Source organism: Tachypleus tridentatus, chromosome 2, assembly GCF_004210375.1.
Source record: "Tachypleus tridentatus isolate NWPU-2018 chromosome 2, ASM421037v1, whole genome shotgun sequence".
In the NCBI taxonomy this organism is placed as follows: domain Eukaryota; kingdom Metazoa; phylum Arthropoda; class Merostomata; order Xiphosura; family Limulidae; genus Tachypleus; species Tachypleus tridentatus.
The window spans coordinates 266,532-282,072 of record NC_134826.1 but is presented as its reverse complement, the minus strand read 5'-3'; the positions used below and the strand labels follow the sequence as shown (position 1 = coordinate 282,072).

At 30.3% G+C, this 15,541-nt stretch overlaps 1 long non-coding RNA gene across 1 annotated transcript; it reads left to right on the top strand.

The window, feature by feature from the left end:
* Nucleotides 1–7,942: 7,942 nt before the first annotated feature.
* On the top strand, nt 7,943–11,396 carry LOC143237110 (uncharacterized). The gene is made up of 2 exons (XR_013019869.1): nt 7,943–8,011; nt 9,442–11,396. It is a non-coding gene; the product is annotated as an uncharacterized LOC143237110 (long non-coding RNA).
* The last annotated feature ends 4,145 nt before the right edge of the window (nt 11,397–15,541 follow it).

Genomic DNA, 15,541 nt, shown 5'->3' with positions numbered 1-15,541 from the left:
AAATAAGAATAAAGGAAATAAATTAGTACCATTTTGGGGTAAGTAAGTTGAAAACTTGCCTCTTGAAATTAGCATTTCAGCTCCAGATATGGTAGAAAGGCACTAATTGATAGCATAGCAAATGAACTATACCAGTATAGCTCCCAACTGTCACTCATTCATGAAGTCTACTGTGACAATCATGTTCTACACAAACCTTTATGTGCTGCAAGGTGTACATCTGCATAAAGTAGTGCCAAGTTGTTAAATGACGTTATTACAAATCTCAAGTAAAATTGCTCTAATTTTTATTTCTTTCTATTTATTTAATACATCGTTATTTGTTACAGATTAATGGATTTAATAAAGAAACTTTAAATAAACTAAAATTAACTTTTAATTTTTTGTATCAGTATTTCAACATTACTGATAAAATATTGTAATTTATTACAAATTTTTATAATATCTGTTTAACACTTAAAGAATAGGTAGCGCGTTAATTACAAATTATTAAACAAAATATATGAAAGAGGAACTTTCTTCTAGAGTAAACATTCTTCGAGTATGTGTCAAGCTTTAGCACATGCATTATGAAAGGCTTCCAAAAGTGTGAAAAAAAAAATTATTACTTTTATTTCTAGGTTTCTTAGTGCATATTGTAAAATTACAAAATCTTAAGTATTGTTGTGCATGACATGGTTTACTGTTGTCAACAGATCAGTATGATTGTGAACTTTAACTATACAGAGCTTATAGGTAATCTGTTAACTTCATCTTGTTTCTTATTGCCTAGTAGTGAATGGACATATGTTCTTTGAGTTTCTGAAATGAAGGGATTTCATATCCAACTATCTTAAATTAAAATTCTTGTATTTGTTATAACTAGAAGAGATAAACACAAATTTAGAATTTTTATGATAATTTTTCCAGTTTTTAAATCATCACTGTACATCAGAAATGGCTTTTTTACAACACTCCAATTCATAAAGGATTTCTTTTAATTATGAAATATTCAGTTTTTTGTGTTTTCTTTAAATTGTGTTCTTTGCTGATACTACTAGTGAAGTTTTTCAGATATTTATCTTAATTTTGTGCACTTTTCCAAATAAGGTAAAACTATGAAAGTAGGTTAAACATTTTTATTTCCTTTAAGATTTTTGTTTCATTATGTTATGAAAATGATCATATAATCACAGATGCATTAAATGTTTCACTACTACATTTTCAATTACTAATCTGTCCTCATTTCATTGATTATTGAAGAGAATAATTTATACCAGTTGTTTGGTGGAAGTGCAAGTTTTAGTTATTTTATTTTTGTTTTAAAATTCAGTCATTGTAAGTAGTGCAACAAGATTGTTGCTAAATATTCAGATTCAATCTCAACTTTATTTCAAATTTTAGATGACAACTATTTAAATAAAATCATGTCACTAACAAAATATCCTAATTTTCACAACAACTACAGTCATCCAATACCATCAACTATAATGAGTTCACAGAGCTGATGAAACTAGTAAAGACTGTAACTTTGAGTGACCTTGATCCTCAACTCTCTGTTTTCGACAACATGCACATTTTCGTGGTACCAACGCTTAACCCCGAAGTTTTAACAGTGCCAAATATGCAGACTCGCATGTGTACTTCCTCAGTGTCACCTGATGGGAATATCATTTATATGGTAGGTAAATTTAATGTGACTGAAATTTAAAATTTTTTCTTGTGCATTTATATTGTTTCAGAGTTTTATATTGATGGTTTTATATTTTAATATGTTCTCAGACGTTGTGTTTTATAATGAATTTTGTAGTGGTAGCTAACAAAGATATATACCATAAACGTATGTCATGGTACTAGGCAAGTCACTATTATGTGTGTGTTGGTGTTGTCTAATCAGTTACAGCTTCTTTAACGCTGCTTTCAAGATGACTACTATATAAGCAGAATGAAGCAGTATGAAGTCCTTTTATTTAAAATGTTTTACTAGGACCTTCTATTATGTATAGTCACTACTGCTATTTGAGCTATATGTTAATTACTTGGAGACTATTTTGCAAGATGTACTTATAAATGGAAGTATATAAAACATTAGGTTTTAATATACCTAATATGCAGACCTAATATACCTAACAAGTTCTTGTAAGTAGGATTCATGGAAAAATATTTCATGATGTAATATTAATTTATTAATTTTAAGAAAATTTAAAAGTGCTGTGTATGCCATTTTATATTAATTAGTAAGATAAAATAGTAACTTGGCTTACCTATGAAACATTGAAGGCTTTTGCTGTAAACAAAACATGACTGATAATTTCTTATTGTCTTTTACATGATGCAGCATATGCATTACCCATAATTCTCCAACCTCCTACCTTTCATGCGAAGTCGCTACACATGTGATGTGATAGGGAATCTTGCATAAACTCTATTTCCCAACATTAATTTATATTTTTGTTTTGACATTCTTGCTGTTATCTTTACTGTGATTTTATTTGTTATGCAACTATTGGTACAAGTCATGAAGATTCCTAATTTGCATTACACATCATTTTATTCTATTTATTTTTATAATGATTGATTTCTTGCTCACACCTAATCACCTTTAGAATATGAAGAGCTGATATTGTCTGTTATAATCTCCTGATGACTTTTCTACTGGTCTTTTGTTTGCTCTCAGATATGCTCTGTATTTACCCTACTGAACATGCTTCAGTTCTGTCTGTGGGTGCTTGTCATATGAAATGTTTTCTGCATTTGAATCTTACTTCTTCCACATTCTTATAATACTGAGGTTGCAGATGCTTTTTAAACTAGTTTTGTATACATACACTTCATGTTCCTCTTTCCTTTCTAAGTTTTTTTACTTTTATAATAATAAATTATTATAAAAGTATTATAATTATTATAATAATTATTAAAATTATTATAATAAGTATTAGTGAGAAGAGATTTTACTTTGTCCCATCATTATCATTTTCTACTCTATATTGTTATAATTGTTATATTTATATAATTGTTATAATTTTTTAAGACATTCTTCTCTTTTACCATTACTAGCTGTTCTCATTATTATTTTACTAACAATCACGCATACACAGTTTATTATCTTTACCATCTATGGGTCTTACTGCTATTGCTTCAATTATCCCTTGACTCTGTTGCCTATTGAGCTGTGTTAGAGTATTCATTTTTTAAAGAGATAACAGAATGTACAAGTTTGTAGACAGCTTGAATCGGTAAGGAGGAAACCTTTATTAGAGATGTATATGCAGTATGAAATATAGAAGTTACAAGTCTGTTGGGAACTATTTTTAGTAGTTTATAAAGTATTGCAGATAGATATACAAGTGTGTTGGGCTAAGGATTCTTGTACAGTAGGTGTCTATGATTTGTTGGTGATAAATTTGACAATAAAGGAACAGCATGCACTCCACTTGTTTTAAAATAAATATATTATATATATGCGTATATACAAACATTATTTACTCTATGGAGATCATTGTTGTATCTTAAACACTGTACAGTTTGCTTCATGTCAAAACCCTGTTTAGGCTAGTTCAGTTACTTTACAATTCTATTATTTTCTCTTTTATCTGTAAAATTAATTTATACTGTGTGAGTTACTGCAGTTGTATCTTGAACTTCATTAATTTTCTGGCTTTTGTCAAAGTCTACACAAGTGGATTCAATTAGTTTGAAACATCCTTTGACAAGACAAATTATTCTACTTAACCCTTTCAAACTGTTAATCTGGCTCTAGAATATCAATCTTTAGGCCATTAACTCCCACAACAGTTAACTTTGTTTTCTAACATTTCTGTCACTGATATTCTTTTCACATGACTTATGCTCTGTTTCCATTTGTCTGGTTGCAGGTATTTATACATCTATAGGCCTCTAGAAATTTCCATAGCCTCTACATGAATAAATTGCAAACACAAAATTAATTAATTAATAATGTTATCTATGCCAAACAGTCTTTCATATCTGACAAAACTGTTTATAAATTATTTTTTAAAAAGTGAATTTATCATTATCAGATTGTGTGTGTGTGTGAATCTTCAAAAAAAGAAAAATGGAACCTCTTCGTTTTTGTTAATTTTGATATTTCACTTTAACTTGTTTCCCTTTAATTGATAGTTTGCTGGTCAACAGAAGTTAATATGGTTTTAGGACTTCATTTTCATTCTGGTCATCATTCGTTTCTAGGGTCTTGCATGTGCATTTTTTATTTATGCTCACTAAAGCTATTCATACTTTTAGTATGGCCTAGTGTGGATCTTTGACTCATTCATTGATGGTTTTTTTCTGGGTGACTTCTCTGTTTCAGTTTTTGTTAGTCATTTCAGAGTTTTGTTAATCTGTAGAATCTTTCCCTTTGTGTTTCTTGGGTTCATCAAATTCTTTGCTTTGATATTCTGTTCATCATTGAAATTTGATTGGTTTTGAATCTGGTAGTTCCAAAACTTTTTCCACAAAATGGGGATATTTGTGATGTACGTTTTCATTGGAGTTCCACTCTCATCACTTACTGGTGTCAAAAAAAAACAGGAGATTTGGAGATTGATCTGCTTAATCCTGTGAATGTCTTATGAAAGTTCCTTCATCAAAGTTTTGAATAATGAATACAAATGCTTATTTACACATTCTGATTCACCCATCTTCATTATTTTAGTTATTGTAGTTATTTGTCAGTTCCTATTCCTCTCTTTTCAGACTGATTTCAATAATGTGTAGTCACAGCATTAGCTATTCTTCTACATGCATGCACGCCTTACACACCACACAAAATTTAGACATATTCAGTATTTCTCTAGATGGGACCTAAAATCCTATTTGCCTTAAAGCTAGCAACAGCACACTATTTGGATGGCTTTAGCTATTACACCAAGATCTGTTTTCTTCATAATACTTAAGATTACTCCCATCTAAGTTATACTTAATTCGTATTTGGATAACCCACAAGCATTATCATACACTTATTGTAATTTGAAATCATCTGCCATGATCCTTTTGTAAATCAGCAGCATCCTCTTCACAGCTAGCAACACCTAAGACCTTAATATAATTTGCAAGTTTAACTAATTTATTGTCTACGCCATTGTTGCAAGTCAAAAGAGAAGGTTCCAAAGATTAAGCCTTGAGGTGTACCCCATGTGTAACATTAATCCAATTGACTGAGCTCCATTTGTAACAGTCCTCTGCTTTCTGTCATCTAGCCACTCTTCTATCCAATTTATTAATTTCCACACCTATAGAAATAATTTTTTGATTTTTTTTTTTAATACAACTTTTATATTGCACTTGGTAAAATACTTTCTTAAAACCCAGATGTACCAAATCTACACCCTGATTCTCATCTACATTAGGACTAATGGGTCTGTTATTACTGGGACAGTTTTTATCACCCTCTTGAAAAGAGGAGTTACTACATTAGTTTACTGTGGTACCTGCCTGCTCTTCAAGGACCAACAATAAATAATAAGTGACTCATATATGCAGTCTTTAATTTCCTTCAAATACCATGGGGAAGTATTATCTCGCTTTTTTAAACTTTCAAATTTTTCTTAACTAGCTCAAAATTAATGCATTCACCTTGTATGATCTCATTTCCATTTATCAACTGTTCGTGATGTGGAATACTGTTTAAATCATTTTGTAAAACCAGAAGAATATGCAAAAATTTAATAACCTAATCATATCATAATCATCAAATTCTAGCCTTTCTTTATATCCTTCAAGACTCCTACCCCATTATATTTTGTGTACCCTTAATGTACTTAAAGAAATCTTTACTGTTAATTTTACATTTTCAGCCAACCTTTTCTCAAACATCTGTTTTAATGTCCTGATTTTTGTTTTATAAACTTTCTAGATCTTCTATAATCTTTTAATACTCCTGTTACACCAGTCAATTTAAATTACTTAAATTTATATTGTTTTCTTTAATTTATCTCTTAAACTCTTTGTAAGCCAACCTGTCTTTACTTGCAGCTACTCCCTATTTTGTTAGAAGGAATATCTTGAATCTTTAAAACATTTCTGCATCTGATCAGATAATTGTTCTGGCTTTTCTTCAAAATTTGTATTTTGAAACTTGTAATCATATTATCGTTATTCCTAATCTTCGTGAGGCAGCAAAACCTCAAACCTAATACAACAATGATCATTTGCACTCAGTTTCCACCTTTCTCAATTAAATATATATTTAAAGTTAACAATAGACCTAAAATAGCATTTTTTTTTTTTCTAGTGGGTGGTTTGACTAATTGTTGGAAAAAACCCATCCTGGACATTTTCCATGAACCATTCATTCTTCTGGTTTGACTCTAGCATTTCCAAATCTATATGCCTGAAATTATGACTTCTTTAACAGTTGGAATCTTAATCTCATTGTAAAGTTTCTCACTAAATTAATCAGTATCATTTGGTAGTCTGTAATAATTTTCTCACTTGAAGCCTTTTCTCTTTATATACACTAATAGAAAACACAAGTGGATACAATCTTCTTGCCATTATCTTTGATGTTCTCAAAATTCAACATGATCTAACTCACATTTTACATATAAAGCCACTCCTCTCTCTCTCTTTAATACTCTATTCCTATTAAATAACCTGTAACCCTGTATTTCAAAGTAGTTTGTCATCAGAATCATCTACATTTAACCATGTTTCAGTTATTCCCATTATATCAAAATCCACCATTTCTACTAGTGTTCTAAAGTCCTCTGTTTTATTTCTTGTACTTGTAGCATTACAATAGTAACAAGTAAGCTTATTCTTATAACTACTTTTATATTGATTTTCTGTGCTAAACTTTTAAGTTTCTCTTATTCATTTTGTATTTAGCTTTTCTTACTTCCACCACTATCTAGTCCTAGTTTAAAACTTCCCTTACAGCTGAGTTAATAGCCTTAAGAAACAAGCCAGCTCCTACCCTATTTTAATGTAAACCATTCATTCCAAAAATCTCCTTTCTTTCATTGAACTGATTCCATAAGTCTATATAGCCAATCTGCTCATCTTTACATACTAACCCAAGCCTACCATTTAGTCCTAGTGACCTACTTATGGGTTCAATCCAACAGTTAATTTTTGCAGTATCTCTGACAAAATTAAGTTATGAATTATTTCTTTAAATGCCTTTATCAACCCCTTGTACTTATTAGCTTCTCTGACCTATTCTTCCCTACATCATTAGTTCCTACATGCACTACAAAAATTGCATTTCTGCTAGCTCTTTTTATCAAAACTCCTGCTCTCTCAGTTATATCCTCCATCTTTGTCACTGGGTAGTATAATCTGATTCTTTTCTCCGTATTTACACCAAAGACTACTTTATCTACGGGCCTCTTTATCATCATACTTCTCCACCCCTTATTTTCAGGGTAAGTTTGCCTGGTTTGAATATTACATTTTGAAAATTCGTTTATCTCTGAAAAACTTTCCATCTCCCCATAGCTAAATTTTCATCATTAGCTAGCAGGAAGATAGTCTAGCAAATTTTGCTTGTTCATTAAGTCTCATGACTTACTGTGTAAGCATCAGGATATCAGAGAATTATGAGTAAGTACTGTGCAACATGTAAATGATGTTCTGAAATGCTTAGTGCACTATTTTGCACCATTTTTCTAAAAATGGAAAAAAATCTGAATATATATTTTATCGGATATTTTAAGTAACTCGTAAATATTGTAACGTAACAATTAAATCAATGTTTATTGAAATAAGAACTGAAGTGTTATAGTACCATCCTTGTTACATTCTATACTTTAGTCATTTTATTACAATTGCTGAAAGAATTTTTAATCAAACTTCCAAAATCTCATCATTTTTGCATATTGTCATATGTGTCAGCTTTAAATAATCTGTGTACTTGAGTGTAAAGTTTCTGTATGAGTTTAATTTGGCATGTTCTTTCATGTTTTTGTTGAATATTCATTTTATTTATTATTTTATTTTAGACTGTTCTACATACCAGATGTCCTGATGTTTTATTTTACTCTCAGTGAACCTTCATACCTATAGAACTGTAAGTTTAGTTAGTTAATTTTATATTATTTTGAACAAAGTTTTTATTGTTTGTTTTAAATATGAATCTTTATCAGAAATAGTTTGGTTACATTTTTAAATAGTTACACTCAGGAGCATAATCATTATTCTTTTCCTGAATGTTTGAAATATCTATTTTTATGTTGGCATATTACATCACAAATTATAGTGATTTGGATAAATTACTACACTAACTTATTGAGTAATGTAATGAATAGCATGTGTGTCATTTGTTTTCATGAGTTTTTATTTTACAAGATAGTTGGGTAGAGTTTTATATGGTTATGGGATGGGATAGGTTTCTGTAAACACTTTATTCTGTGAGACAATTCTACTTATAAAAAGGCTTTCATTAGTTTATCTAAAATGACAATGATTGTAAAAATTCAGTGAAAAAATGAATTATTCTTAAAGATATAAATAAATACGCGATCATCTAACAAAGTATATATATATATAATGTATGTATGTATATATATGAAGTGTTGATATAAATACACATACTATCAAATATATATATATATATATAATGTATATATGGAATTTCCTAAAAGACATGATTATGTAGCTATATTCATTACATATATTACAGAAAGTATATAATTCTGTTTACCATATCTCCAGTTATTATATTAAAAAAAGAACTCTATATGTGTAACACTTGATATTGTTAAAATCTTTATTCATTATTGTTTAAAAAATAGATGAAATTATTACAAAAATTATTAGATAATTGTCATTTCTTGTAGAATTGGAAAAGTTTATTATAAGCAATAAAAAAAATTGTAACATTCAAGTAATGATATCTTTGGTATTAATGTCTATAATTTAAAAATAAGAAAAGATTGCTCTTTATTGTAACAAACTTTTGGTAAAAGTAATCTACACATCATATCTATATAGGATAATATATAGGTGAAGTTGTACTTCAAGACAGAGGAGTGTTACTTTTAACAATAGGCTTTATGTGAATAGGCTTGATGCAAATATAGAAAGAAAGGACACAATTCAGATAGTAAACTTGAAGTTTTCGAGCCTTCATTAAACAGTTCAAACATGAATCCACATATTTAGAAGCTTTAGAAAAAGTTGTGCAAAGAGGTTTCAGTTTTTAGAGTGAACTACATGTAATAAGCCCTAGGTTACGGTTTTTGAGTAATAGAGTTTCTAGCATAACTTACGTTCTATTTTGTCTGTATCTATCTGATTTCTGCAACAGTTTGTTAGTTTTATTTAAATTATATAGTTTTTATTTTATTTTGTTAGGTTGATTTTGTTGTTGTTTTATCATAAATTCTTGCATGTGGTTTTTTATGTGGTTGGTTGTATATATGTTAGGTTATGGGAATAGCCATATATTGTATGATCAACAAACTTAGCTTCTTTTTCTTTTTTTTCCCATGCTTTTAGAATTTGTGTCTTGTGTTCAGACACCATGTGGAAGAAAACCATACACCTAACAGGCCAAATGTTCGTGTTTTAGCTGTTCAGTCCATGGTGGAAGATTTTGTAAATGGTTGTTGCTATCATTTATGGACTGGAATTGTTAGTTAAACGATATCTTTCTCTCCCAGGTTAATAAAGCAAAACAGATGTACTATGAAATATCACGTTATGTGAGTTGAAATAAAATACTGAAATAAATTTTCTTTAATTATATGTATTAATAAAATAACATACAGAAAATAATAGGATTTGGAAGGGTAATGTTCTTATATTTGAATGGTCATTATATACTACATTTTGCTACATTTAATGAATTAAAGTTGCAGGTGTTCAAAGAGGTTAGAAATTACAAGTTATGTCATGTAACTAATAATTGTGTTCTTAATAATTACAGAAGATCCAAACTAGTTTTACTTTAAAATATATCAGGTTGTTAATAAGTGGCCAAGAAGGTTCAATGTGAGAATTAATCAGAACTACTTTAAAATAACTTAGGATATTCAGAATAGTTTGATTGGTAGAATAGTTGTAGATTAGTTAACTATAGGCTTTACATAATTTGGTTGGTAAAAATCTACAGGTTATTTAAAACAATTTTATAAGAGTTTTCAAATTGTTTTTGTTAGAAACTTAATTTCTAAAACATTTTATATCTGATGGGATATACTTTTTTATTAATATGTAACAATGATTTTTAGAAATCTGTGAATTAAACAATAAAATGCATGGGCTAGTAATGTGTAAACTTTAGAAAAAACTATTTAAAAATTCAATAACTGGATTCAGTATTGTTATGTATATTTCTTTTCTTTTCTTACCAGTTTTCTCTACCTGTATATATCATTTTTGATGCACATACTGTAAAGAAATGTCATGTATTTCCTTTTAAACTCAAGCTATTAGGATCTGAATTTTGATAAATAAACCTATTATGATGAGTGTTAAACATGTTGCATAAAAATTATATTTACAGTTAAAATAAAGTTTTATGATAATAAAGTATGTTTTCTAATTCATATTATGCTTCTTATCACACATTACTTATGTTTGAAATCTGGTCTGAATGCTAACCAATGGTGAAACATAAATAAAAGTGTTCAATATTTTGATTTTTTCCTTAATTTAATTGAAGGATTTGAAGAGTACAAGTTCTATGGAAAAGCAGAGGATTTACATAGTAATAGGTCAATTTTAGTACCAGCACTTTATCACTGATTTTATACTGGTTCTAGATATAAGTATTTGTATGCAATATATATTTTTTAAGCTTCTGTGGAAAAAGTTCAAATCTGCATATTGTGTGTGTGTGTGTGTTGTGAACATACCAGTAAAATAATGCTCTATGTATGTGTAAGTAATATCTGTTTGAAATGTATTATAAAAAAATCTGTCATACTTGTGAAAAACATAGAATGTATATTTGCTAATATCTGTATCATATATTTCACAATATAACTTTCTGGCTATAAATAGTTTGTTATAACGCACATGCACACTTTATATACTTTTGTAATCAAACGTTTTACTCTGAAAATTTGCTTTACTATACGTATTTCATTCCTGTGCTTGTCCTTTAAAGCCATCTGTACTTCTCTTTAAACTATTACAATAATTAGATGACAATTTAAGGCATCTTAACCATTCAATTGGTCTCAGATTATTTAGGAAAATAGTATTGACTAACTGACATTCTGCTAACTAGTATAGAAGTTAATTTGAACATATATGCATGTATTCTCACTCAATATAAAATGATTGGTTGAAATTTTATTATGTATCACCTTCCAAAACAAACTAAAATTTGCTTGTGCTAAATGACTTGTAAGGTGAAAATAATTGCCATGTGGCAACTGGGTAGGAACTAAAATTTGTAAATATAGTTTAACTTGTGAAGAAATAAAGTATATATTAATTGTGTACATCTGAATTCTTTCTTCTATGCTGAAAGTTTTTCCATTTTATTTTTGATTTTTTTGTATATTATAATTATAAATTATACAACTTCAGAAATATTGTTGAGAACCTCTTTATAAAAAAAAAAATGATATTTTTTAGACTTGGTATTATTCAACACTGTAAACATTACTGAAAGTTAATTTATTGCAAGGAAAATTTTCCCCTCTTCTTGCCAGCGTTGGTAAGGAAATTTCCCCCACTTTTTGCCCCCGTTGCTAGATAAATTTTCCCCTCTTTTTGCCCACGTTACTAGGAAAATTTTCCTTTGTTCTGCCCCCATTGCTAAGGAAATTTCAACCACTCCTTGTTCGTTGTTGCTAAAGAAATTTTCCCCAATTCTTTCCCCACGTTACTAGGGAAATTTTCCTCTCTTCTTTTCCCATGTTGCTAGAGAAATTTTCCTCTTTTCTTGCCCCCGTTGCTAGGGAAATTTCCCCCACTTCTTCCTCCTCGTTCTTAGAAAAAATCCCACTTTTGCCCCTGTTGTTAGAAATTTCCTCCACTACTTGCCCCCAATTGCTAGGGAATTTTACCCACTTCTTTCCCCTGTTGCTGGGAAAATTTCTCTCGAATTCTGTTCCCCGTTGCTAGGGAATTTCCACTTCTTGCCACACGTTGTTTGGGAAATTTCACCCACTCATCCCTCCTCGTTGCTAGGGAAATTTCCCCAACCTGTAACCCTTGTTGATAGGTAAATATTCTCCTCTTCTTTCGCCACGTTGCTAAGGAATTTTCCCTCACCCCTGCCCCTGTTGCTAGTTAAAATTCCACTTCTTGCCCCTGTTGTTAGAAAATTTCCACTTTCTGCCCCTAATTGCTAGGGAATTTAACCCACTTCTGCCCACGTTGTTAGGGATATTTTTTTCTGCCACCGTTTCTAACGAAATTTCACCCACTCCTCTGCTATCTGTTGCTAGGGAAATTTCCCCACTTTTTCCCCATGTTGCTAGAAAGTTTTTCAACTCTTCTTCCCCATTGCTAGGGAAATTTCCCCCTCTTCCTGCCCCTTTGCTAGGAAATTTATCCCACTTCTTTCCCAACGTTACTAGGGAAATTTTCCCTCTCTTTTGCCTTCGTTTCTAGGGAAATTTCCCCACTTCCTTCCCCACGTTCCTAGATAAAATTCCCCACTTTTTCACCACGTTACTAGGGAGATTTTCCTCTTCTTGCCCCTATTGCTGGGAAAATTTCTCCCACTCCTGTGCTCCTATTGCTAGGAAAATTTCTCCCACTCCTTGCCACTGTTGCTAGGAAATTTCACCCACTCTTGCTCCTCGTTCCTAGGGAAATTTCCCACCTCTGTCCACCCGTTGCTTTGAAATTTCCCCCTCTTGCCCCCCTGTTGGTAAGGAAATTTCCCCCACTTCTGCCCCTTGTTGTTAGGGTAAAATTCCCACATTTTGTCCCTGTTGTTAATAAAATTTCCTGCACTAGGGAAATTGCTAGAGAACTTTACACACTTCTTGCCCTCTTGCTTGGGGTGAATGTTCCTCTGAATTCTGTTCCTCTGTTGCTTGGGAAATTTACCCCCTTCCTCTCATTGCTAGGGCCCCCACCTTGCTTGTTGAAATTTTACCCACCTTTTCTCACTGTTGCTGCGGAATTTTCTCCCCACTTGCCTCCGTTGCTAGGGTAAAATTCCTCCACTTCCTGCCCCTGTTGCTAGGGAAATTCCCACACTTTTCCCCACGTTGCAAGAGAAATTTTCCGCTCTTCTTTTCCCATGTTGCTAGAAAATTTTTCCTCCTCTTCTTGCCTCGTTACTAGGGAAATTTCACCCACCCTCTCTCCCTGTTGCTAGGAAAATTTTACTCACTTCTTCCCTGTTGCTAAGGAAATTTCACCCACTCCTCTCCCCCTCGTTGCTAGGAAATTTCTTGTAAAACGCTGAAAACTCCATTAAAACACAGTAACAACTAGGAATTTGAGACTACAAATGCTTTAAACCGGTCTAAAAGACGAATTCTTGTAAAACAGTGTAAAAACCAGTAAATTTATTCTTGTAAAATGGTAAAAACAGAGAAAAAAAACACTTTAAGAACATGTAAATTTAGTCTAGAAATGCTTAAAACTGGTCTAAAAGAACAATTCTTATAAAAATGTCAAAACAGCAAAAAAACACTTTAAGAACATGCAAATTTATACTAGAAATGCTTAAAACTGGTCTAAAAGAACAATTCTTATAAAATGGTGAAAACAGCAGAAAAACACTTTAAGAACATGCAAATTTATACTAGAAATGCTTAAAACTGGTCTAAAAAAACAATTCTTGTAAAACTGTGTAAAAACCAGAAAATTTATTCTTGTAAAATGGTAAAAACAGCAATAAGACACTTTAAGAACATGCAAATTTCGACTAGAAATGATTAAAACTAATCTAAAAGAACAATTCTTATAAAAAGATGAAACAGCAGAAAAAACACTTTAAAAACCAGCAAATTGACACAAAAAACGATTAAAACCGGTCTCAAAGACGAATTCTTGGAAAACGGTGAAAACCCCATTAAAACACAGTAACATCTAGGAATTTGAGACTACAAATGCTTTAAACCGGTCTAAAAGACGAATTCTTGTAAAACAGTGTAAAAACCAGTAAATTTATTCTTCTAAAATGGTAAAAACAGCAAAAAAACACTTTAAGATCATTTAAATTTCGAATAGAAATGCTTAAAATTAGTCTAAAAGAACAATTTTTATAAAATGGTGAAAACAGCAGAAAAACACTTTAAAAACCAGCAAATTGACACACAAAACGATTAAAACCGATCTAAAACACGAATTCTTCTAAAACAGTGTAAAAACTAGTAAATTTATTCTTGTAAAATGGTAAAAACAGAGAAAAACACTTTAAGAACATGCAAATTTCGACTAGAAATGCTTAAAACTAATCTAAAAGAACAATTCTTATAAAAAGGTGAAACAGCAGAAAAACACTTTAAAAACGAGCAAATTGACACAAAAAACGATTAAAACTGGTCTCAAAGACGAATTCTTGTAAAACGCTAAAAACTCCATTAAAACACAGTAACAACTAGGAATTTGAGAATTCTTGTAAAACAGAGTAAAAACCAGTAAATTTATTCTTGTAAAATGGTAATAAAGAGAGAAAAAACACTTTAAGAACATGTAAATTTAGTCTAGAAATGCTTAAAACTGGTCTAAAAGAACAATTCTTGTAAAACTGTAAAAAAACACTTTAAGATCATTTAAATTTCGACTAGAAATGCTTAAAATTGGTCTAAAAGAACAATTTTTATAAAATGGTGAAAACAGCAGAAAAACACTTTAAAAACCAGCAAATTGACACACAAAACGATTAAAACCGATCTAAAAGACGAATTCTTCTAAAACAGTGTAAAAACTAGTAAATTTATTCTTGTAAAATGGTAAAAACAGAAAAAAACGCTTTAAGAACATGCAAATTTCGACTAGAAATGCTTAAAACTAATCTAAAAGAATAATTCTTATAAAAAGGTAAAACAGCAGAAAAACACTTTAAAAACGAGCAAATTGACACAAAAAACGATTAAAACCGATCTCAAAGACGAATTCTTGTAAAACAGTGAAAACTCCATTAAAACACAGTAACAACTAGGAATTTGAGACTACAAATGCTTTAAACCGGTCTAAAAGACGAATTCTTGTAAAACAGTGTAAAAACCAGTAAATTTATTCTTGTAAAATGGTAAAAAACAGAGAAAACACTTTAAGAACAGTAAATTTATACTAGAAATGCTTAAAACTGTAAAAGAAAATGTAAAACTGTGTAAAACCAGAAAATTTATTCTTGTAAAATGGTAAAAACAGCAAAAACACTTTAAGAACATGTAAATTTAGACTAGAAATGCTTAAAACTGTTCTAAAAGAACAATTCTTGTAAAATGGTGAATACAGCAGAAAAACACTTTAAAAACCAGCAAATAGACACAAAAAACGATTAAAACCGATCTAAAAGACGAATTCTTGTAAAACAGTGTAAAAACTACTAAATTTATTTTTCTAAAATGGTAAAAACAGAAAAAATCACTTTAAGAACATGTAAATTTAAACTAGAAATGCTTAAAACTTGTCTAAAAGAACAATTCTTGTAAAACTGTGAAAACAGCAA